The 24,874-nt window shown below is 37.5% G+C and overlaps 1 non-coding gene across 1 annotated transcript; it reads right to left on the minus strand.

The window, feature by feature from the left end:
- Positions 1–23,531: 23,531 nt before the first annotated feature.
- LOC122022059 lies at positions 23,532–23,637 on the minus strand. The gene has a single exon (XR_006122806.1). It is a non-coding gene; the product is annotated as a small nucleolar RNA R71 (small nucleolar RNA).
- Between the last annotated feature and the right edge of the window lie 1,237 nt (positions 23,638–24,874).

Raw genomic sequence — 24,874 nt, forward strand, 5'->3', positions numbered from 1 at the left:
AACTGAGTCTGAGCGAAACCACGAATTCGCATTCGTTTCCGAAGGACCGAACCCCACTGTAAGTTCACTACTCGCAGAATTTCAATTAGATAACTTGCATGAATTATTACCTTACTTAGTAAAAAAAGTTGGCTAAATCCAACATCCAGGTTAAGTCGCTCCAAAAGGAGGTAATATCCCTTAAGAAAGTGACTGACTCGAGTTCTTTAACTGAGCCAGTTCAAATTGGAAGTTCAACTCAAGTCCAACAACTTGAGGAAGAAAATTCCAATTTGAAAACTCAAATTAAAGAACTCAAGGACACGTTGAAACAGTTCACCTTGGGTTCCAAGAATTTAGATCTGATTCTTGAAAAATAGCGAGCCGTTTACAACAAATCCAGACTTGGATTTAAAACCAAGAAAAAATATAAATCATATCTATCTCTAGTAAATAGAAATAATAGAAACGTAGTTCAAGCATGAGTCCTTAAGTCAAACTTGGTTAATCAAGTTGGACTTGGATTATATTGGGTCCCCAAGGATCAGATCCATTACCTTGATAGACCATATCGAGGCTATGATCCAGGGGGAGCCAATAGAAAGACCATCTTTACCAATAGATAGAACAGATTGATGCTTGTTTATTTTTTTATATGCATGTTTAGATTTAGGATAGTTTAAGGACCTAGGCGTAATTTACACTTATTAGTTAAACCTAGGGATTTCAAAAAGAAAATTAAATATGTAATTTCTTTGAGCGGCTCTGTCTAGAAAGTGGTGGGATGCTCCCATACCCAAGAAGGCCTAGTGCCTCGCCACTGACTGAGAACCAATCTTTGAAATATATATTTAATTGACTAATTGGAAAACCTAAGTTTAACTCAAATGTAAATTAATCCTTAGATATAACCTAAATCAAGATAACCATCTCACAAAATTACTTTATATTACATGATTGACAACGTAGAATCGGGTGAGATGGATCAAAGAAATTAAAATAAATTAACCAAATTAATTCAAATTAATCCAAATTAATACAAATTAATTCATATTAATCATATTAATCTAATTAATCAAATTAATTAACTTAAATAAATTAATCTAATGCAACAAACACTTTTAAAAAATCTTTTGAAAAATATTTTAAAAACTTATTTAAAAATCCTTTGAAAAATATTTGAAAAACCTATTAAAAAAATCCTTTGAAATTTTTTTTTTTTTAAAAAATCTTTCGAAAAATATTTGAAAATTATATTTAAAAATCCTTTGAAAAATCTTTAAAAAACTTATTTAAAAATTCTTTGAAAAATATTTGAAAACCCTATTTAAAAATACTTTGAAAAATCTTTGAAACACTTATTGAAAATCCTTTGAAAAATATTTGAAAAACTTATTTGAAAATCCTTTGAAAAACTTATTTAAAAATCCTTTGAAAAATATTTAAAAAACATATTTAAAAATCCTTTGAAAAATCTATGAAAAACCTATTTAAAAATCCTTTCAAAAATCTTTTTGTTTAAAAATCCTTCGAAAAATCTTTGAAAAACCTCTTTAAAAATCCTTTGAAAAATCTTGGAGAAACTTATTTAAAAATCCTTTGAAAAATATTTGAAAAACTTATTTAAGAAATCCTTTGAAAAATCTTTGAAAAACTTATTTAAAAAATCCTTTGAAAAACATATATAAAATCCTTTGAAAAATCTTTAAAAAACCAATTTAAAAATTCTTTGAAATATCTTTGAAAAACTTATTTAAAAATTCTTTTGAAAAATCTTTGAAAAACCTATTTAAAAATCCTTTGAAAAACTTATTTTTGAAAATCCTTTGAAAAATATTTGAAAACCATATTTAAAAATCCTCTGAAAAATCATTAAAAAACCTATTTAAAAGTCCTTTGAAAAATATTTGAAAAACTTATTTAAAAATCCTTTGAAAAATCTTTAAAAAACCTATTTAAAAATCCTTTGAAAAGTCTTTGAATAACTTATTTAAAAAATCCTTTGTAAAACCTATTTAAAAATCCTTTGAAAAATATTTGAAAAACCTATTTAAAAATAATTTGAAAAATATTTGAAAAACTTATTTAAAAATCCTTTGAAAAATCTTTGAAAAACCTATTTAAATATCCTTTGAAAAATCTTTTAAAAACTTATTTAAATATCCTTTGAAAAATCATTGAAAAACTTATTTAATCCTTTGAAAAATCTTTGAAAAACTTATTTAATCCTTTGAAAAATATATTTAAAAATCCTTTGAAAAATCTTTGAAAAATCTATTAAAAAATCCTTTGAAAAATCTTTGAAAAATCTATTAAAAAATCTATTAAAAAATCCTTTGAAAAATATTTTTTTAAAAAATCCTTTGAAAAATCTTTGAAAACCTATTTAAAAATCCTTTGAAAAAGCTTTGAAAAACCTATTTAAAAATCCTTTGAAAAATATTTGAAAAACTTATTTAAAAATCCTTGGAAAAATCTTTGAAAAACCTATTTAAAAATCCTTTGAAAAATATTTGAAAAACTATTCAAAATCCTTTGAAAAATATTTGAAAAACTTATTTAAAAATACTTTGAAAATCGTTTGAAAAAGTTATTTAAAACTACTTTGAAAATTATTTCAAAATCATTTGAAAGTTATTTAAAAAAAATACTTTGAAAATTATTTCAAAATCATTTGAAAAAGTTATTTGAAAATACTTTTTTAAAAAAATTTGCTTTAAAAATTCTTTGAAAATTTATTACAAAATCATTTAAAAATTATATTTTGAAAATCAATTTCGAAATCATTTGAAAATTCTTTTACAGTCATTTGAAAAATCTGTTCCAAAAGAAAAAAAAAACAAATTACACTTATGTTTTAAATATTTACAACAAATTCATTTAAAAAGCTAAGTGTTTATCAAAGTATCTTTTGAGCCCTATATTATTTTTATCTAATTGGTATCTTAGTGTTTACTTAACCCTCTATTCTGAAAAGTTCAGTTTTTACAAAAACAAACTAAGGCCTATACAAACTACTATCTTGTTTATTTTGATATATGGCAAAGGGGGAGAGTATAAGAAAATTCAAAGAATTAAAGAAAATTTAAAGAAATTCAAATTTTAAAAGGTGAGCTTTTATTAAGGGGGAGTCTTTGTACTTAAGTTTCTCACTATGGGGGAGCTCTGCACTTAACTATCATTATGCTTGTATTTTCATGCTTATCTTTTTATGGCATTATTTTCTTAACTTTGAATTTTTGTTGCCATAATAAAAAAGGGGGAGATTGTTGGTGCGGGAAGCATCCGACGATCGAACCAAAGTTTTGATAATGGCAAAGGGATTTAAAGTTAAGATTCTTCGTTATCTAACATGTTGAATGAGTGTTTCAAGAAAGTCCTAACTGCGGTTAGGTAGGTGAAAACCCTAGGGGGTGGTAACCCTAGGTCCTAGGGGGTGGTAACCCTAGGTGGAGAAAAGTCCTTGCTGCGGTTAGGCAAAGGGAAAATCCTAGGGGGCGGTAACCCTAGGTCATAGGGGGTGGTAACCCTATGCGGAAAGTCTTGGCGGGTCGAGAGCTTCAGGCAAAAGTCCTAGGGGGTGGTAACCCTAGGTGGAAAGTCCTGGTGTCACAAACCAGGTGGAAGACTGGACGGGCTGGGAAGCGGAAGTCCAGCAGAAAGTCCGGAAGCTTGGATCGCACTGACAACAGGTAAATCTCCTGAGTGGAGTAGGTGAGGGCGCGTTCCCTGTAGAGGGAACAGTAGGCGTCGGGTCGACCTAGGATTTCCGATTGGAAATCCGAAGTCAGACCCGGGCAGTCCGATGACTATCGACTATCATTTGTTATATCATTTCTGTGCTAACTTTATTTTGCAAGGTATGTGTTTGGGACTAACACATTTTGCAGGAACAAAGAAGCAACTTTGGCCCCGGATGAACAGTGTCCGAGGCGCCTCCATGGGGCTTGGAGGCGCCTCGGGTGCAAGCTGAAGCCAGCTGTCCAGAGGAGCTGGAAGCGCCTCAGATGAAGCTGGAGGCGCCTCAGATGAAGCTGGAGGCGCCTTGGACCAGGGCTTGAAGCCACCTTGAGGAGGCTTAAAGGTGCCTTAAACCTGATAAGGTGAGACCAGGTTTATGCTGATCCACCCGTGCGACTCGGCGGCCTGAAGGCGCCTTAGAAAGGCTTGGAGGCCCCTCTAGCACAATATAAAAGAGGTGTCGATGTAGCTGCTCAAAACATCAAGTACCAAGCGATCCATCTACAACGTGCTACTAACGAGAGGCTCCAGCTAAGCTGCAACAAGTTTACGACAACCCGATGCTCTGATTTCTGTAAATTTTGTTATCGGTATTGCTTAGATTTTATGTACTCATTTCATACTTGTACTATTGACGATATTATAGTTGTTGCCCACCGAAACTGATCAACGATTGCGGGCCTTGGAGTAGGAGTCGCTCAAGGCTTCGAACCAAGTAAATCCTCATGTTATTTCTGTGTGTTTGTTTCTAATTCCACTGTGTTTATTACTCGAGTATTTTACGAATTGAACGAAATAGCCACGAGCGCTATTCACCCCCCTCTAGCGCTTTCGATCCAACAGAGATTTATGCCTTTGATGCGAAGCCCTTCGCTTATCCCGCTCGTCCAAGAAGATGCCAGACCTCAAGGGTGTCAAGTGAACACCCCTCTATGTTTATCTACACGAACAACTAGGTGGAGAAAAACCTCTTAAGTGTGCTAACACTCAAGGAGGTTTTCGGCCAAGGAGGATGAGAGGGAGGGCAAGAAGAGAGGAGGAAGAAGATGAAGTTACACCAAACAAAATGTAACTCACACAATGAATTAAGTGGCCGACCACTTCAAAGGAGGAGTTTTAAACCTCCATGGGATATCAAGAGTCATAACTCTTGATCTCCCTCATGATGTGGCACACACATAGGCAAACCTTGATGATGTGTAACATCATCATTGGCCCACTCTATGCCAACTCACAAATGAGATGGCATTGGTCAAGTCAAACTTGACCTTTCATCTTCCCTTCTCAAGACAAGACAAACTTGACCTCTTCTCTCCCATGGTTGATCAAATCTAACCATTTGATTCAAGCCAACTTAATTCAATGAATCTATATTCATTGAATTAAATTGATTCAATGAGCCCAAGTCTAAATTAGACTCATTTAACACATGAATCAAATTGAATCTAACTCAATTAGTTTAATTTGGATTACTCTTAATCCAATTTGGTTCATCACATGAACCTAATCCTCTTGGTTCATCAAATGAACCTAATCTCCATCTAATTGCCCATTGTGTGTGACCCTATAGGTTCTTGTAACGTTGGCAATGCTCCTAAACCCATTTAGAAGCATAAGTAATGAGCGGTATCTAGCAACACATCATTACTGCCCAAGTTACAAGAATGTTGAGATCCAACATCACCTTGTGACTACTAATTGTGACTCTTCACAATATATGATAATGTCCTTCTATCCTTGACATCTAGATTGATCAATATGATGCATAGACCGTGTCATCCTCTAATCAATCTAAATCTTGAACTCCAAGTAGACTCACTCAAACAAATGAGCTCAATATCTCATATTGACTCATTTGAGCATGGCCATGTACTTAGTGGTCTCACTCTATCAAGAATAACGATGTCACTCCCGTCATATAGGAGGGATAGATCCCATCTATATCACTCACATCCCTCCACATAATTTGTTACATACCCAGTAATCGCCTTTATAGTCCACCCAATTACGGGTGACGTTTGACGAAGCCAAAGTATGTAACTTCTTATGTAGGGAACCATGGTGACTTCAGGTCCAAGGACTAATAGTCGTACTAATAGCCACATGAGAAAGTATATGACACTCATATAACGATCCATGATACTTTCTCATGGCGGGTCATTCAGTATACATTCTCCAATGCATACCCATGTGTCAACTTGATATCTCTATATCCATGACTTGTGAGATCAAGTCATCGAGTTGACCTACATTCTAGTCTCGTCGCATTAACATTGTCCCTGAATGTTAATACTTGACTAGGAATGATTAAGAGTAGTGTTCTCTATATCATCTCACTATCGATTCAACCAATCGATTGATATAGATAAGAACCTTCTACTCAAGGACGCTATTAGACTTAGTTATTTGGCACCAATACAAGTAAGTATAATAACCATAAAGAAATGCCTTTATTTATATATAAAAATATGATACAACAAGTCCATATAACAATCATCAAATGATTGGCTCTAGGGATCTAACTAATAGAAAGGTATAACTAGTAATTATTTTCCGCATCATACTAGTTTTTCTTTGTATGAATTCCAAACACAAGAGGCTTGAGATTCTAGATATTCAGATTTGTTTTGAAGTTGTGTTTCTTTTATTTTTGATCTTGTGATTCGATTGTTTTTTTTGGTTAAACCTAAGGTTATATAAGGAAATTAAATATTGAATTTCGTTAAAAGGCTTTGTCGAGGCAGTGGTGGATGTTCCCATACCTAAGAAGGCCAAGTGCCTCGCCATGTTTGACCTGGGAGCCGATTTTCAAAATAAATATTTAATTAAATTTGTAACATAGGTGGATTTGGATCTATAATGTTAAGTATCGTTTGAGATCCAAGTCTAAACATCTAAGAACAGATAAGTTAAATTTGGAATCAATAATGTTAAGTTCCGTTTGCGATTCCGAATTTAATTTCTAAAGAACACAATAGGTTGTTAGGAAAGGTTCAGGACTTGTACAAAATTTTTATATAGGGGAACCGGTACGATATTCCTAGGAATAACCAACACACCCAAGTGAGTGGACGACTCGGTTTGAGGCGAATGGAGTGGAGTAGAAGACTCGGGCTGGAAAAATTCAACGGGGTTGACTTTCCCAGCCAGGGCACCCAGAACTGTCCGGGGTGTCCAGACCTCTCCGGGGCGTCCGGAACCCTTTTGGGCGCTCGAAGTTGACTTTTTGACTGGATCGAGTTTTGACTCGATCTGAACGTTGGGGGATAAAGTTTATCCCCCCAGGGAACCCGGAACCCTTTGGGGCCCCCAGACCAAGACTATAAATATAGTCTTGGTCCAGAAGCTTTAAAACAATCAGAACTCAAGCAATTCTTTCACCACTTATACTTCATCTGTAGTTTAGCTTCTTTTTGTGCGCTTCATCGTTGTACGAGGCTTCTCCGCCTGAAGGAGTTTTTAGTGCGAGCATCTTCCTTGGATTAACAACCTTCCCTGTTGTAACCAAGTCAATCCTGGTGTACCTCGTATTTTTTTGATTTATTTTATGTTTAGCTAATTTATGCAAGTGTTAGTTTAAGAGTTCCATAAGGGTTTGCGTTTTATTTTGTCAGGCTATTTAACCCCCCTTCTAGCCGGCCGCCAACGGTCCAACACTGGTGAGTGAAGCCGGGTCTTGGTGAGTGAAGCAAGGTGGTGGAAGTCCTGGTGAGTGAAGTTAGGCAATGGAAGTCCTAGTGAGTGAAGCTGGGTATCGATAGGGGAAGGTAACTTTAGGTAATATAAGATCGACTGGTTTCCAGTCGACTGGACTAGTGAATTATTAATAATGTTAACACTATTTTGTCTTTACCATTTCATATCTATTATACTAACTCAGTGTTGCAGGCAAGTCTTAGTAGATCATCTTGGTCAGATACTAAGCAAAGGAAGAGAAAGTCCAAACAGGTTTGAAGGACCAGATGTTTGGCAAGTAAGTAAAGGTAAGTCATTGGAGGAGAGTGACTCAGTGAGGACCCATCCCGGTTGAGGGACAGTAGGCATTGATCTAGCTTAGATCCATTTTGGATCCCTAATCTAAGACCTTGACTAGTTCCTGGTCCTGGGAGGATAGGAACTAATTACTACTTCTTACTTTTCACCGTGCTAACTTTGTTTTGGATGTTTTAGTTTTGGACTAACACAACTTACAGGATAAAAGGAGCAAAAAGCCTTCAGATGAACAATACCCGAAGGTAGCTTCAATGGCTATAGAAAGTGCCTTCACACTATTCATGGAAAGCACCTTCAATGGCTTGAAGGCGCCTTCCGCAGGATAGAATCAGACCTCATCGCGGATAGAAGATGGGCTATTCAGGATCAGATTTCTTGGGTTGGAGGCACCTTTAATGGCTATGGAAGGTGCCTTCCAAGTTCTTTATAAGGATTCTCGCCCAAAGCTTCAAACACAACACTCATACGAGCTTCTATGCATCCAAACGACTTCACGACTGCTCCAGGCTCCAGCTACAACTCTACTGTGAAGCTGCTGCACCCAACTACTACTCTGAGGATTTCTAATCGTGGTCCACAGACCGACACATGAGCTCTCTCACATCTAAGTGTCGGTAATGAAATTATTTCCTTGTACTTAATTATTGCAAAAGAACAAGTGCAATATGTTGCACTTCTTCTAACTTTCCTTGTGCTCGATCTCCTCTTCCGTAGGTATCGAAAGATGTATTTTAATGGATTACCCATCGATAGGTCCGCGGGACCTGAGTCATGGAGTAGGAGTCGCTGAAGGCTCTGAATTAAGTAAAACCACTTGTGTTCATATGGTTTTGTCGCTTATTCTCCACTACGTTCATACTTTGATTTGAAAACTGAAAAGATTGATTTTTCTAAACCACATGATCCCCCCCTCTCACGCCTGACCCGATCCAACAAGTGGTATCAGAGTGGGTACCACTTTGAATTGGTGCAACCACCAATCAGGTAAAGTGGGTACGCCTTTCTTTTTTTCCCTACATTTTTTTTGAAAAATTCACTATCATTTTTTCACCACTAGTTAGAATTGGTGAAATAACCCTTTTGACAAAATTTATCATAATATTATTTTATTATTTTTTAAAATTGGTAAAACACCTTTATTTTCATTTTATCTCCCACACTACTTACCCCAAGACAAAGTCTTGGAAATTACTTCTCGTTTATATTGTTTGCCAGTATATCAATGTCTCATCAAGAAGGACGGAGCATCCATGAACCACCACCATATTTAATGTACAAGAGGCACGAATTCAATCTGTGGAGGATGCTGATGGAAAGCTTCATCTTTATGAACGACTTCGATGGAGGCATGACACTGAGGCGATCAACCCAAAACATAGAAGCCAACAGAAAGGTAATAAATTTAATTATAAAATTATTACCTAATGAAATCACATGCAGAATTGGAGAACACCAAGATGCCTATGAGTTCTAGACTCGTCTGACCCAGCTTCACAAGGAGACGATGGAGCTAGAAGATCAATTCAAAAGTGAATCTAGACTTGATTCAAATCCAATGGAGAAGCCTACTGAATTAGGAGATACACTTAAGGTTAGTATAATTTACCAAAATACCCTTGTTAGTAGTAGTTTAAATAATCTGCATGATAATTTTAAGAAAATATGAAATTATCCCAAATTTGACCCATGATAATCTAGATTCACATAATTCAAATTCAGAACTATAAAATAATGTAGATTCTGATCAAGTCAATCAAAACTTTGATCAAATCAGCATTAACCTGGATCTGACTGGTATCTTGAGTTCTTTTTCAAAACTTAAGAATATTCTTGACTATTGTCCAGTGACTTTCACCTGGATCTGACTGGTATCTGCTCATCATGCTTAATGCATACGAGACATCTGGGCAAGTACAAAGCATGGCGTACATGATTGATCCTATAGCAGATGCATAAGGAATCTAATACATGTGGTCCCTTTCTACCTTAGAAGAGGGGTATTGAGTCTTCGAAAGACTCACACCATGTGACATTGGTAGGAATCTCTTCTTGGAATTCTATATGGCGAAATGATTAAGAACCTTGTCAATGTATATTCTCTGATTTAGACTAAGCAATATCTTAGATATATCTCTATAGATCTTGATGCCCAAAATGAAGGCTGCTTCACTTGAGTCATTCATTGAGAAACAATTCCCAAGCCACATCTTCACTGACTGAAGAGTAAGGATATCATTTCCAATGAGAAGTATGTTATCTACATACAATATAAGAAAGATAACTGTGCTCCCACTAATCTTCTTGTAGACACATGTTTCAAACATTTTGATTGCATCATTGAATCAAAGATTCTAGCTTCTAGAAGCTTGCTTCAATCCAAAAATGAATCGTTGCAACTTACACACCTTACCAGCATGCTTTGGATCGAAAAAACCCTTAGGTTGTGTCATGTACACATCCTCAAGTAGATTTTTGTTAAGAAATGTGTAGGACCATTGCGGCCGGCTAGAAGGGGGGTTTGATAGCAACTTGACTTGGTTACAACTAAGGAGGTTGTTAATCCAAGGAATGAACGTGCACTAAAATATCTTCTTCAGGCGGAGAAGCCTCGTACAACAATGTAGCGCAGAAAACAGAAGCTAAACTAGAACAAAAGCGCACAAGTGTTTGGAATTACAATTCAGAGTTCATTCAAAAAGCTTCTAGACCAAGGCTATATTTATAGCCTTGGTCGGGGCACCTGGAAGGATTCCGGGTGCCCTGGGGGGGGATAAAACTTATCCCCCAACGTTTAGATCGAGTCAAAACTCGATCTGGTCAATTTTACTGCTCCGGGCGCCCCGGAGGGCTCCGGGCGCCCCGGAGCCCAAAGTCAACAGTTGTTGACTTTTTCGTCCGGGACTTCTTCTCTGGTTCATTCCCGCCTCGGTCCGGTTCTTCTCCTCCGGATCCACTCGCTTGGGTGATCTCTGCCATCCGGAAAAGGGCTCACCCGAACCCAACTTCCGGTCTTCTCGAGAAGCCTTCCGCTCCGGCTTCTCGTCCCTCGGAATCGTTGCGTGTTTCCTTCTCGTCCACCAGCGTACTCATCCGCAGTCTTTGTCCCTCGGTCACACCGCGTGCCGACCTTCTCGCTAGCTGCGTCTCTTGCTCCTCGAGCAATCTTCCGCTCCGGCTTTCGTCCCTCGGAACCACCGCACGCTTCCTTCTCGTCCACCGGGGTACTCTTCCGCAGCACCTCATCCCTCGGACTGCCGTCCTTCTCGCTAGCTGCGTCTTTCGCTCGACTACCTGTGTTCCTAAGCTCCTGCACACTTAGACACAAAGTTAGAAACAAACAGGACCTAACTTAACTTGTTGATCACACCAAAACAACCTTGGGGTTCCAACAATCTCTCCCTTTTTGGTGTGATCAACCCAAGTTAAGCTAGGGTCAAAAATAGATATGAAATTAAAAAATTTATTGCAATAACATGCAACATGATAGAAAAAATTAAATTTCAACCATTCCAAATTTTAATTTTCAATTTTCTACCTTCCCCTAGACTTATACTTCCCCTTCTCCCCCTTTGATCAAAATAAAAATGGGGTAAAAAAAGAATCTAAGGGTTAATATAATGAAAATATATATCAATGATTTTCAAGGAAAATATTTCCAAGTCAAGGAAAATTTCTAAGTTAAGAAATAACTTTTGAAAAAAAGAAATTTCAAGTATTTGTCATCAAAAAATTTTCTAAGCTGAAAAGTTTATGCAAGAAAATTTAAGAGAATTGATAACATTAAAAGAAATTTTCTATGCATTTATTTATTTATATATTCTAATGCTTTTATCAGAAAATTTTAAATTTCTATTTTAATTTATCATAATTTCTTAACTTTGAAGCAAGAAACTTTGAGCATGTAGAAATTTGTGCAAATTGTAACATGTCATTTTCTATTGTATTTTGAATTCATAATTTACAAAGATATTTTGATAATATAAACTTGATAAAGTTTTTCAACAATACTTCTGATTTGTAAACTTCATTCGACAAAATATTTTGTAATTTGCAAAAGTATTTTGACAACATAAATTTGCAACAATTTGTGGATAATAGATTTACTACTCCGAAAAACTCTTTTGATAATATCTCTAATTTGCAAACTTTGTTCGAAAAAATGTTTCGTAATTTGTAAGATTCTTTTGTCAAATCATTTTGCGATTCAAAAAACTCTTTCAACGAGATAATTTGTACTTCGAAAAAATTTTTAGATCCGGAAAAAGTTTTCGAAAAAATACTTTGTGATTCGCAAGAATCGTTTGTCAAAACATTTTGTAATTCGAAAAATTCTTTCGATGATTCAATTTTTGATTCACAAAAATCTTCAGGTAATTTGATTAATTGAACCAGTTGTTCAGAGGTTCGAGTCCATACCTTACCTCGTCGGCCGTTGGTTCTCCCCCTGTTGAATTATTTTCTTCCGAAGATTCTCCCCCTTCATTGATCCTGGGATGTACTTCGGCTGTTGGGGCTGTCTCGGTAATTTCTTCCATCTCGGATTCTGATGACGGATCGATGTCTATTGAGGGGACGACTTCAATCGGTTCTTCGTAGAGTTTTAAGAACTTTTCCCAAAGTTCTTTTGAGTTGTTGTATTCGCCGATTCTTTTGAGATCTTCATTTGGTATCACGGTTAGGAGATGAAATTCTGCCCGTCCATTTGCCATCGATTTGTTACGTTGCTTTTTGTTCCAGAGACGTAGATCGAGTCTTTCTCCGTTCGTGTTCTTCGGTTCTTCATAACCAGATTTTAAAATTAAAGAAATACCAAGGTCTGAGTTAAGGTATACCTCCATTTGTTTCTTCCATGAAGAAAACTCCCCCTCGAATGCTGGTGGATATTCGCTAGCTCCGGCCATTGTTTTGTTGCTTCAGATGGCGGTTAGTCCTTCTGAGGCGTACTCGGCTCTGATACCACTTGTAGGACCGTTGCGGCCGACTAGAAGGGGGGGTTGGATAGCAACTTGACTTTGTTACAACCAAGGAGGTTGTTAATCCAAGGAATGAACGTGCACTAAAATATCTCCTTCAGGCGGAGAAGCCTCGTACAGCAATGTAGCGTAGAAAATAGAAGCTAAACTAGAACAGAAGTGCATAAGTGTTTGGAATTACAATTCAGAGTTCATTCAAAAAGCTTCTGGACCAAGGCTATATTTATAGCCTTGGTCGGGGCGCCTGGAAGGGTTCCGGGCGCCCTGGGGGGATAAAACTTATTCCCAAACGTTCAGATCGAGTCAAAACTCGATCTGGTCAATTTTACTGCTCAGGTCACCCCGGAGGGTTCCGGGCGCCCCGGAGGGCTCCGGGCGCCCCGGAGGGCTCCGGGCGCCCCGGAGGGCTCCGGGCGCCCCGGAGCCCAAAGTCAACAGTTGTTGACTTTTTCGTCCGGGACTTCTTCTCTGGTTCATTCCCGCCTCGGTCCGGTTCTTCTCCTCCGGATCCACTCGCTTGGGTGATCTCTGCCATCCGGAAAAGGGCTCACCCGAACCCAACTTCCGGTCTTCTCGAGAAGCCTTCCGCTCCGGCTTCTCGTCCCTCGGAATCGTTGCGTGTTTCCTTCTCGTCCACCAGCGTACTCATCCGCAGTCTTTGTCCCTCGGTCACACCGCGTGCCGACCTTCTCGCTAGCTGCGTCTCTTGCTCCTCGAGCAATCTTCCGCTCCGGCTTTCGTCCCTCGGAACCACCGCACGCTTCCTTCTCGTCCACCGGGGTACTCTTCCGCAGCACCTCATCCCTCGGACTGCCGTCCTTCTCGCTAGCTGCGTCTTTCGCTCGACTACCTGTGTTCCTAAGCTCCTGCACACTTAGACACAAAGTTAGAAACAAACAGGACCTAACTTAACTTGTTGATCACACCAAAACAACCTTGGGGTTCCAACAAAATGTAGTTTTGACATTCATCTTCCAGATCTCGTAATCATAATAAGCTGCAATAGCAAGCATGATCCGAATGGACTTGAGTATCACAGCTAGTGAAAAAGTTTCATCGTAGTCTATACCATGAATCTACTTGAATCCTTTAGCGACCAATCTGTAGGATCGAGATACACTAAGGGGAGGGGGTGAATAGCGCTCATGGCTTTTTCACGCTTTTTGAAAAGTACATAGTAACAAAGCGGAAGATAGAAATAAAGCGGAAGCTAAACAACACAAGTGTTAACACTTTTCTTTTACTTGGTTTGGAATCTATGGCGACTCCTATTGTAAAGCCTGCATGTGAGAGTGCTTTTAATGGGTAATCCACTAATCAATCCAAAAATTACAGGTACAGTAATTAAAGTACAATTGAAGTATACCGACAATTAAGAATAAGGAATTTCAGGCTTCTGGTTGTCAGAGTCCGGTTACGGCTTCGTCGGATCATCTTTTGAGCAGCGCGTAGTAGAAAGAATGCGAAGATCAAGTGTTGTTGTGAATATGCTCAAGACTGGCTTAAATATCCCGCTAAAGGCGCCTTCAGCCTCCATGGAAGGCGCCTCCAGTAGGGATTTTTATCCCTTCCGTGTTAGAGATGATAGCTCCCGAAGCCTGCGCTGTTTATCCATCCGAAGGCACCTTCAAGCCCCATGGAAGGCACCTTCCATCCAGTTTCCAAGGTGCCTTCAAGCTCCTTGAAGGTGCCTTCACGCCTTGCTGCGCGGAGCCTTCACCTAAAGCACCTGAGTCTTCTCCAATAGCCCTAGAGGCACCTCAGACACTGTTCATCCGAGCCTTTTAAGTTCTTTTTACTACCTACAGGATACGTTAGTCTAAAATACTAAACATACCCTATAAAATAGAGTTAGGACAATAAAATATAAATAATATAAGTGATTGATAGTTTTTGGACTGTTTAGTTCTGACTTTGAGTTTCGCTGAAACTCTAGGTCGAACCGATGCCTACTGTTCCCTCTTCGGGGAATGCATCCTAACCTAATCCTCTTAGGAGAATTTACCTATTGCTAGACCGGTTCTCCGGACCAATTGGACCTTCGCTCAGCATCCGAGTCTCCAGGACTTTTCCACGGGATATCCGATCCCCGACTCATCCAGTCTTCCACCCGGTTCGCGACCACCAGGATTTTCACCTAGAGTCCTCGACTCTAGGGTTTCTCCCAAAGTGCTCGACCCGCCAAGATTTTCCAGTAGGGTTACCACCCCTAGGACCTAGCGTTATCATCCCCTAGGATTTTCCACCTGTCTAGAGTCACTAGGACTTTCCTGCACACATGGTTTAACACTTGTTAGATCACAAGATAACTTACTTTTGAACCCTTTGTCATTATCAAAATACAGGTTCGATCATCTGATGTTACCCACACCAACATAATCTACCTTTATAGGTATGCATATGTCCGTCCATGTCAGTCTTCACCTTGAAGACCTACTTACAACCAATGGGTTTGATTCCTTCAGGTGGATCAACCAAAGTCTATACTTGGTTAGTGTACATGGATTCCATTTCGGATCTCAAGGCGTCTAGCCATTTCTTAGAATTTGGGTGTTGTACAGCTTCATGATAAGATGTAGGCTCATTGAGACCACAAGCACTACATCACCATGGTCAGATAAGAGAAAAGAATATCTCTTAGGTTGATGATAGGTCCTATCAGATTTGCATAGAGCTTGTGCTACTTGAACAATTGTTGCTCCACAACTTCTTGCGGTGTAACAAAATCATGATCCACAACATCTTGTGGTACATGTTCAATTTTCATCAAGGCGTTGGTGCTAGTTTCTGTATCTTGAATTTTTTCAAGATCGACTTTACTCCCACTAGTTCTTCTAGAAACAAATTCTCTTTCTAGAAAGACACCAGTTCTGGCAACAAACACTTTGCCTTGTGTGTCATTATAGAAGTAATATCCCTTTATTTTCTTGGGATATCCTTCAAAATAGCACTTGTCTAATTTGGTTCCTAGTTTATCTGAGACTTGTCGTCGAACATAAACCTCACATCCCTAAATCTTCATGAAAAATATCTTAGGACTCTTCCCAGTTCATGTTGTATATGGTGTCTTTATGATGACCTTAGATAGAACATGGTTAAATGTGAAAGAGGTCGTCTCTAGAGCATGCCCCCAGAAGGAACTAGGAATATCTGTTTGACTCATCATCAATTGTACCATATTTAATAAAGTATGATTTCTCATTTCTAATACACTATTCCATTGTAGTGTTCCAGGTGGAGTGAGTTGAGAAATGATCTCACACTCAACGAAATGGTCATGAAACTCATGTATAAGGTATTCCCCACCTCAATCTGATCGGAGCATCTTAATACTCTTGCCAAGTTGATTTTGTACTTCATTCTTGAATTCTTTGAATTTTTCAAAGGATTCACACTTATGTCTCATCAGATACACATAACCGTATCTACTAAAATCATCAGTGAAAGTAATGAAGTAATGATAGCCTCCTCTAGCTGCTATTTTGAAAGGGCCATATATATTAGTATGTATGAGTCCTAACATGAATGGAGTCCTAAAATGTATGACAAGATTCACATACCTCATATGATTCAAAATCAAATGAGTCCAAAAGTCCATCCTTATGGAGTTGGGATATGCGACTCTCATTTATGTGACCTAAGCGACAATGCTAGAGATATGTGTGGTTCAAATCATTAGACTTGAACTGTTTGGTATTTATGTTATAGATTGGGTTGTCAAAGTCTAGAACATAGAGTCCATTCATGAGATGTGCACTACAATAGGACATTTTATTAAAATAAATGGAATAAAATTTGTCCTTTATTATAAATGAGAATCCTTTCTTGTCCAGACAAGAAATAGAGATGATGTTCTTAGTTAAGGCAAGCACATAATAGCACTCTTCAAGTTCTAAAATAAGTCCAGTGGGCAAAGATAAGGAATATGTTCATACAGCTATAGTAGCAACTCTTGCATCATTGCCTACTTGTAGGTACACTTAACCTTTTGTCAATGTTCTACTATTTCTCAAGTCCTGCACATTTGTATAAATGTGAGATACACATTTGGTATCTAATATCCATGAAGAATAAATAGATAGATTGACTTTTATAATATATACCTGAGACAGAAGTTTCACTTCTCTTCCTTTTCACTTCCTCTAGATATAATTTACAGTTGTTGTTCCAATGTCTGGTCTCACCACATTGGGAACAGGTTCCTTCCTTAGCCACCCCACCTTTAGGTTTCAATACATGAGCTTTACCCTTGCCTTTAGCTTGGGTCTTACCCTTACCTTTGAGCTTCCATTTGTCTTTGCCCTTTGGCACCATTAAAATGGTGCTAGGCTTTGCCTTCTTAAGGTTAAGTTCAACAGTTCTCAACATGCTCAACATCTCAGGCAATGGTTTGTCAATTTCATTCATGTTATAGTTCATGACAAATTAACTATAGCTTTCGGGTAATGATTGTAGAATTAGGTCAGTGACCAATTCTTGGCCTAGTGGAAATCTCAATCTTTGTAAGTTCTCCACATACCTGATCATTTTGAGCACATAAGGCCCTACGAGACTTCCTTCTTACATTCTGCATTGAAATAGAGCCTTGGAGATCTCAAATCTTTCATGCCTTGCTTGTCCTTGATATAGTTGTCTAAGATGTTCAACTATATCATAAACATTCATGTTCTCATATTGCTTCTGAAGCTTAGAGTTCAGCAAGCATAAGGAATGATACATCTAATACATCATCTTGATGCTTCTTATAAACATCCTTATCAGCTCAAGTGGCAGTAGTGGAGGAGGGGGGGGGGGGGGGGGGGGGCTTCAGGAATGGGTTGCCCCATGACATATAGTTTTCTTTCTTGCTTGAGAACTATTCTAAGATTTTTATACCAATCCTCCATTGAGTTTGTCCTTATCAAGGATAGATCGCAGAGAGAGAGAGAGTATTTGATGATATGGTGATCTATAATAATAAAATATATAAATAAGTAGGCCATGAAATGTTTCTAGAGGAGAAGAATGATAGGGCCATGTGAATCCACACAGCCGTGTAACCTTGACAGAGTTGGAGGCAGTGCAGGCCGTGTAGATCTACACGGCCATGCAGGAGTACTAGAGAAGGAGGCAGTGTAGGCTATGTAGATCTACACGACCATGCAGGAGTACTAGAGCAGGAGGCAGTACAGGCTGTGTAACACCCATGAAATGATAAGCTATACCTATGAGTATTTTTCCTTTAGAATAAAAGAAAAAGAGAAATGGAAATAGAAACCAAAATAAAATAAAAAGAAAGTGAGGTTAAGATTTGAACCTTGAACCTCCCAAAAATAATAGAGTTAAATTGGTGTATGGTAACCACTAGAGTAATGAATAATAGATGAATAGAAAAGAATGGAAATTGTAGTTAAAAGTAAGAAGATAGTTAAGTAAAGGAACAAGAGAAAACCAAGTAGCTTACCTCCTCTTCCTCTTGGTTAAGGAAAGAAGCAAGCAAAAGCCAAGTTGCTTTCCTTCCTTCTTTTCCTTTAATTTCGTGGGAATTAAGAGAGGGTAGAGATAGAGGGGTTAAGGGGATGAATGAAGACATGCTTCATTTACATGAGGAATAAATAGGATTGAGAGAAGAAAAGAGAAAGAAAAGTTGTTAATTCTTCCTCCTCCTTCTTCCTCCTCCTTCTTTCTCCTTCTTCCTTCTCCACCGAGACATAGAGCTCTCTCTCCCTCATTTCTAAAATCCAAGCTAAGGTTTTCTCTCCAAGAAAACTAATTCCTAAGAAGGAGTCTCAAGGTTTACTCCTTACAAGAAAGAGAAAACAAAAGGGAGAACTAGGAAGAGAAGCTCCTTCTTCCTCCTCACAAGGGTACCACTTTCTTTAGGAACAACAAGCGAAAGGATGTAAGTATCCCCTCACCTGTGGTACAAGTTATTTATGTTTTCCATAAGATTAGAACGCTTAAAACCTAGGGTCACAAGGTTGAACTTTCGGCCAAGTGTAGATGAAAGAACTAGGAAAGCTTAAGACCTAAACTAACCATGATCACTATGTCCCTATGATATGTATGCTATGATAGGAGATTGGTTTGGTGCTCTTATGCTTGTATGTTGCTTAAAACTTAATTTCATGCTCCTAAGGTGTTCGGCCAAGACATGAATAAAAGGTTTAGGGAAGTTCAATACCTAAATAAGCATGTTCATTATGTTCTTATGATAAGTACCCTAGTATAGGAAGCTAGTTAATGTTCTTATGTTGTATGCTTACTTAAAACCTAGATCTATAATTTTGAACTTTCGGCCAAGTGTAGATGAAAGACCTAGGGAAGCTTAAGACCTAAACTAACCATGTTCACTATGTCCTTATGATATGTATGCTATGATAAGAGATTGGTTTGGTGTTCTTATGCTTGTATGTTGCTTAAAACTTAATGCCATACTCATAAAGTGTTCGGACAAGACTTGAAATAATGGATTAGGAGAGGTTAAAAATTTAGGTTATCATGCTCATGATCTTCCTTATGAAATGGTATGAAAGATTCTAAGTGTTTGCATGCTTGTATGTGTTGGAACCTAGTGGTATTACACTATAGGGTTTTGGTCATGATGTGAATGAAAGACCTAGAAGAGCTTAAAACTTAGTCTAACATGTTCATCACTCTCCTTAGGATATGATATAAAGCTAACTTAGGGTTATCATGTTTTGATGTTGCTTGAAATCTAGACACATGGTTCCTTATGGTTCGGCCATGGAGAATTTTTAGTGTCTAAGGAAGCTTTAAACTAAATCTAGCATGCTCGTGATTTCCTTTATGATATGATATGGAGTTAGCTTGATATTCATGCTTGTATGTTGTTAGAGTTTATTTTCCTCTTCATAAGACTTTCGGCCATTATCCAAATTTAGGGTTCAAGGAAGCTTAAAATTAAATCTAGCATGCTCATGAATCTACTTATGATATGATGTGGACTTAGCTAGATATTTATGCTTGCATGTTGCTTAGAGCTTGGTTTCCTCTTCATGAAGGTTTCGGCCATGAACAAATTTTAGGGTTCAAGGAAGCTAAAAATTTAACCTAGCATGCTCATGTATCTCCTTATGATATGATATAAATTTAGCTAGATATTTATGCTTGTATGTGTTAGAGCTTGATTTTCCTCCTCATGAGACTTTTGGCCATGATCCATTTTAGGGTTCAAGGAAGCTAAAAATTTAATCTAGCATGCTCATGAATCTCCTTATGATATGATATGAGGTTAGCTTGATATTCATGCTTGTATGTTGTTTGGAATTTATTTTCCTTCTTCATGAACTTTCGGCCATGATAAGGATCAAGACCTAGGAAAGCTTAGAAATTTGATTAACATGCTTATGAACTTCTTTGTGATATGATATGAAGTTAACATGAGATTCTTATGCTTGTATGTTGTTTAGAGTTTAAGTTCATACTCTTGAACTTTCGACCATTATGGGTTTAAGAGCCTAGATGTGCCTCACATGCTACGTTATGAATTAAGAGATGTTATTTAACGATTCCATGAATGATTATGTCTTTTCTATGATAGGTGATGTGTTCATTTATGTATACCTATGAACCATGCATGATAATGTCTCTTATGATGTGCTATGTGCTCAAGTATGCATGCTTTATGATATGATAAGCAAAGGCCTAAGAGTTGCTTCCCTTTTTGTTGGGATTAAGAGCACTCTTTATGACATGATAAGTGAAGGCCTAAGAGTTGCTTCCCTTTGGGGACTAAGAGCACTTTTCATGATATGATAAGATATGATATGCTATGTTATGACATGAACCATGATATGCTATTTTACTTTGTATGGCTTGTACCAAGGGTGGGCTCCATAAGCGCCCCTAGGCCGACGGACTATGAACGGGTCTAGTAAAGGGATGAGCTCCTTAGTACGCCCCTAGGTCGACGGTCATAGTACGGACCTAGATCCCTAGTAGGTTCGGGGCTAGCTACCCTGTCCTAGGGATTGCGCGCATTTATGTATATATGTGGTACAAGCCGGGCCCTCATGATGATATTATGTTCAAGTACTATATGATATGTTTTAAGACATCTTGCATATGACATGACACATGTTTTAAAAGACATCTTGCATGATATGATTTATGATTTATATGACATAATGATTTATGATATGATATAGCATGATGTTCTTTATGAGATGATATGTTATGATTTATGATATGACATGCTATGCCCTTATGATTTATATGACATGATGATTTATGATATGATATAGCATGATGTTCTTTATGAGATAGTATGTTATGATGCTATGTATTCACCTTATGATGTTAGATGATCATATTTCCATGGTTATATGCTTATGTGTTTATGCTTTGATATGTGGATTTTGTGAGTAGGAATGGATCTTACTAAGCCTGTGTGCTTATAGCTTACTTTCCTTGTACCACAGATAAAGGCAAGGAATGGATGCAGGAGAGGCAAGGAGATGTGTGTGGTGGTGGCTCGGCTAAGATAAACAAAAGACCTGCTTATGTTATTTTGTTATGTTGACATGAATTAAGTGTATTATGTTATGGTCCTGCATGACTTCATGATATTTCTACTATTTTACTTTCGAAAGAAATTTTAATATGCATGTATGTTTCCACAAATAGAAATGGTTAAGTAAAGTAACCCCGCCCTACTAGCAGGAGGGGCAGGCGTTACAGGCTGTGTCCCAGACACGGCCATGCAGGAGTACCAGAACAAGAGGCAGTGCAGGCCGTGTAGATCTACACGACCGTGCAAGGGGGCAGTGGCAGAGCATGCCATGGTCGTGTGAGCATCACACGGCTGTGTCACCCTGGCAGAGAGGGGAGTGAGCCAGGCCGTGTGAGCTTCACACGGTGGTGCCCAAACCCCCCTTCTATATAAGCCCTTCTTCTTCATTTGAAAGGGGATCTTCTCCCTTTTGGGGGGAATCAAGATTTGGGTGTTCCTCCACCTTTTTGGAGGGATTTTCCAGTGATTCAAGGGCGGATCTTCAACGTATCGACTCTGGAATCGAGGATTGGATCCGAAAATGGTTCTTCATCATAGATAAGCTTTTCTTCCTTTATCTTCTTGGATTTGGGATCAAGATGCTTATATTCTTCTTATCTTTGGATTTCTTTTTTCGTTCTATGGATTATATATCTTTGTTCTAGGATGGAGGGAGTATTTGTAAGATGAATTAATGTAAAACTCTTGTGGATTTGCCAATTTCCTATTTCTATGATTTTGTCCTGTTTGTATCTCTTTAATCTTGTGTGGATTGTTGTGATTTGGACCTAATTCCCATACTAGATTGAATGTTTGAATATCTTATGGATCTTATAGAGATTATTTCTCATTCAATTTTTCAAGGGATGTTCGTTACAGGAACATGCCCGTGTAAGGACGTTTGAGGGATGATCTTGAGGGTGAAATAAGGTTATTCAAGGAGGTAGGATAGATTGTATGCATTTATATCTTATATTTTGATGTGGATGAGGAGTGATGAATTCTTATGTTGATTATCCGAGGGACGCATGTGACAGGCAAGCCTGTGTAAGGACAACATAGATTCGTTCCTAATCGATCATATTTAAGTATAGATTTCAGTCCTAGGTCGGTTGTCTATTGTAAGAGAGGACCGACAACCTTATACAAATGATGGATAATTGAGGAATAAGATTTGGTAGATCATTTACATTGATTAACCTTACAAAGAAACCAAAACTCCTAGAACATCCATTTATCATCGCCCTTATTCTTGTTTCTATTTCCTTTATCTCTATGTTTGCTTTTCATTAGTTGCACTTAGTTTCTGTAAACCAATTGATTAGTTGTTTAGCTAATTCGCGTTGAGGAATCTTTAGTGGTTATTCCAGTCCCTGTGGATACAATATCTTTTATTATTACTTACGACATTTCCGTACACTTGCAGAATATTAACAAGTTTTTTTCGCTGTTGCCGGGGATTGTGCTATAACATTAGAGATTATCAATTGAGTCAGACTAAACATAACATAACCTTTCTTTGCATTTGCATAGTTGAATCTAATCTTTAGAATTCTGTTTTTCTTGTATATCTTTTTACTTCTTGTCAATTCTTTTTGTTGCAATTCTAATTCTGCATTTTTGATTTATAACATCCTAGTCTAACTTTTCTTTGTTTTTCTTTTGATCTAACTTTTCTCTTTCTTTCTTCTTTTCTTTTGAACAAATATATCTTGCAATCTTGTTCTTGTGTATGAGAAGATCAAACTTCATAAAGGCATCAAGAATAACAAGAACTTATAAACACATTAGTTGATTAGCATATGAATTATTCTAGACCTTTTTTTTTTCCTTTTATCTTTTCTTTCTTGTTTTCATTATGCACTTTCTTTCTTGAAATTTAAATTCTGCATTTTCTTTCTTGCTTTTCATATTGCATTTTATTTCTTTATTTGATTCTTCAATTTAATTTTTTTTCTTGAATATCCATGAGCACTAACATGTCAAGCAGGCCCATGAGAAATTTTTCTACACCATTTTCTGCAAGATTTTTATCTCCCATTATGCAACCTCAAATTGAAGAAGAAAGTTTCCAATTAGACCCGGAGTTAATTTTCATGATACAAGGTCATAAATTTTGTGGAGAAGTATCAGAATGTCCTTATCTGCATCTTGAAACATTTTTAGAGATTTGTGATATAGTGACATGTGAAGGAGTGTCAGTAGATGCAGTTCGATTGATGACATTTCCTTTTAGTATCAAGGATAAAGCAAGGACTTGGTTATATTCTCTCCATCCTCAAAGTATCACAAGTTGGGAGCAATTGGAGAAGCAATTTCTGAATCCTTTTTCCCTCCAAGAAAAACAGTGTATATGAGGAATTGCATAACAAATTTTGCTCAAACATATGGAGAATCATTGTTTGAAGAATGAGATAGATTCAAGAGTCTTCAAAGATAGTGCCCTCATCATGGTTTTGAAAAATGGTTGATTTTGCACATATTCTAGGGGGAATTTCTTTCTCAGACAAAAGTTTATTGGATTCATCAGCTGGAGGATCTTTTATGGACAAAAGTGTAGATGAAGCATATATGTTAATTGATCAAGTGACATTGAACCTCCATGAATGGTCAAACATAAGTTGGATGAAATTTCCCTCAAACATTCAAGACGTGCAAGCCATAAATGCTATAACAAATTGTAACTCAACCATCTATGAGTTTTGAAAATCACAAGTCACAGAACGGGGAGTTCAAACATTTAGGGGCGAAGATTGAAAGTATTGTTTCAAATTGGTTTAAAGAAGATCCCCCTCCTCCGCAGACAAGATCTAGTGAAAATTGTGATGATGTTGGGTTGAGAATTGGAAAAAATCATGAAGAACTTCTGAAGAAGGACATGTTGAGAATTGAGGAGAAGAATAATAGAAAACCACATGAACTCATTCCAGGAGGTTCCCAAATGCCACAAGTACCTTTTCCTCAATGATTGATCATACCAACACTAGATAAGCAAGTTGAATCTCCTCCACAAGCTAAAAGGGAATATGGGAAGTTAGAAGTACCTTCCCCAAGACCTTCGCTAAGGGTTCCTTTTCCACAAAGGTTAGTGGGGGTAAACGAGAACAATGACTTTAAAAAATTCTGTGATACTGGTAAGGTTGAGTGCAGATTTCATAGTGTGTATAAAGATGAAGACTCTTCAGATGAGGATTGTGATGATAATGTAGTGGATAATGAGTTTTTAGATCTACCTCCAGGTTTTATTGGAAATAGTGAAATTAAATTTTCAGATGATGAATGTGATGTGGTAAATCAACTTAAACCTGCAAGTGAAGTTATTGACCCTCCTATAGTTGATTCTCCTATTGAGGATTTTGATGTTGGTTTGTTTTTTAATATTTGTGTTGATGATGTTGATATGGAACAATGTGTAGGGAGCTGTGTTATGGAAGCAGCATCTCAAGAATCACCTCCTTTGTCCACACAATCCTTAGATGTTGTAAGAGTTGCAAGGATTGAGCATGTTGTGGACCAATGTGTAGGGACTCATGTAGATATGGTTGAGTCTCAAGAATCACCATCTTTGATATCATCAACATATGAGCCAGAGCCAGAACCATCATTTGATTCAGAGGAGGTCACATCTACATGTTTAGAAATTTCAGGTATCTCCCAGTAAAGTAAGGTATGTATTTCTTGTGATCTTTTGGAA

This window comes from Zingiber officinale, chromosome 9A (genome assembly GCF_018446385.1).
Source record: "Zingiber officinale cultivar Zhangliang chromosome 9A, Zo_v1.1, whole genome shotgun sequence".
Lineage (NCBI taxonomy): Eukaryota > Viridiplantae > Streptophyta > Magnoliopsida > Zingiberales > Zingiberaceae > Zingiber > Zingiber officinale.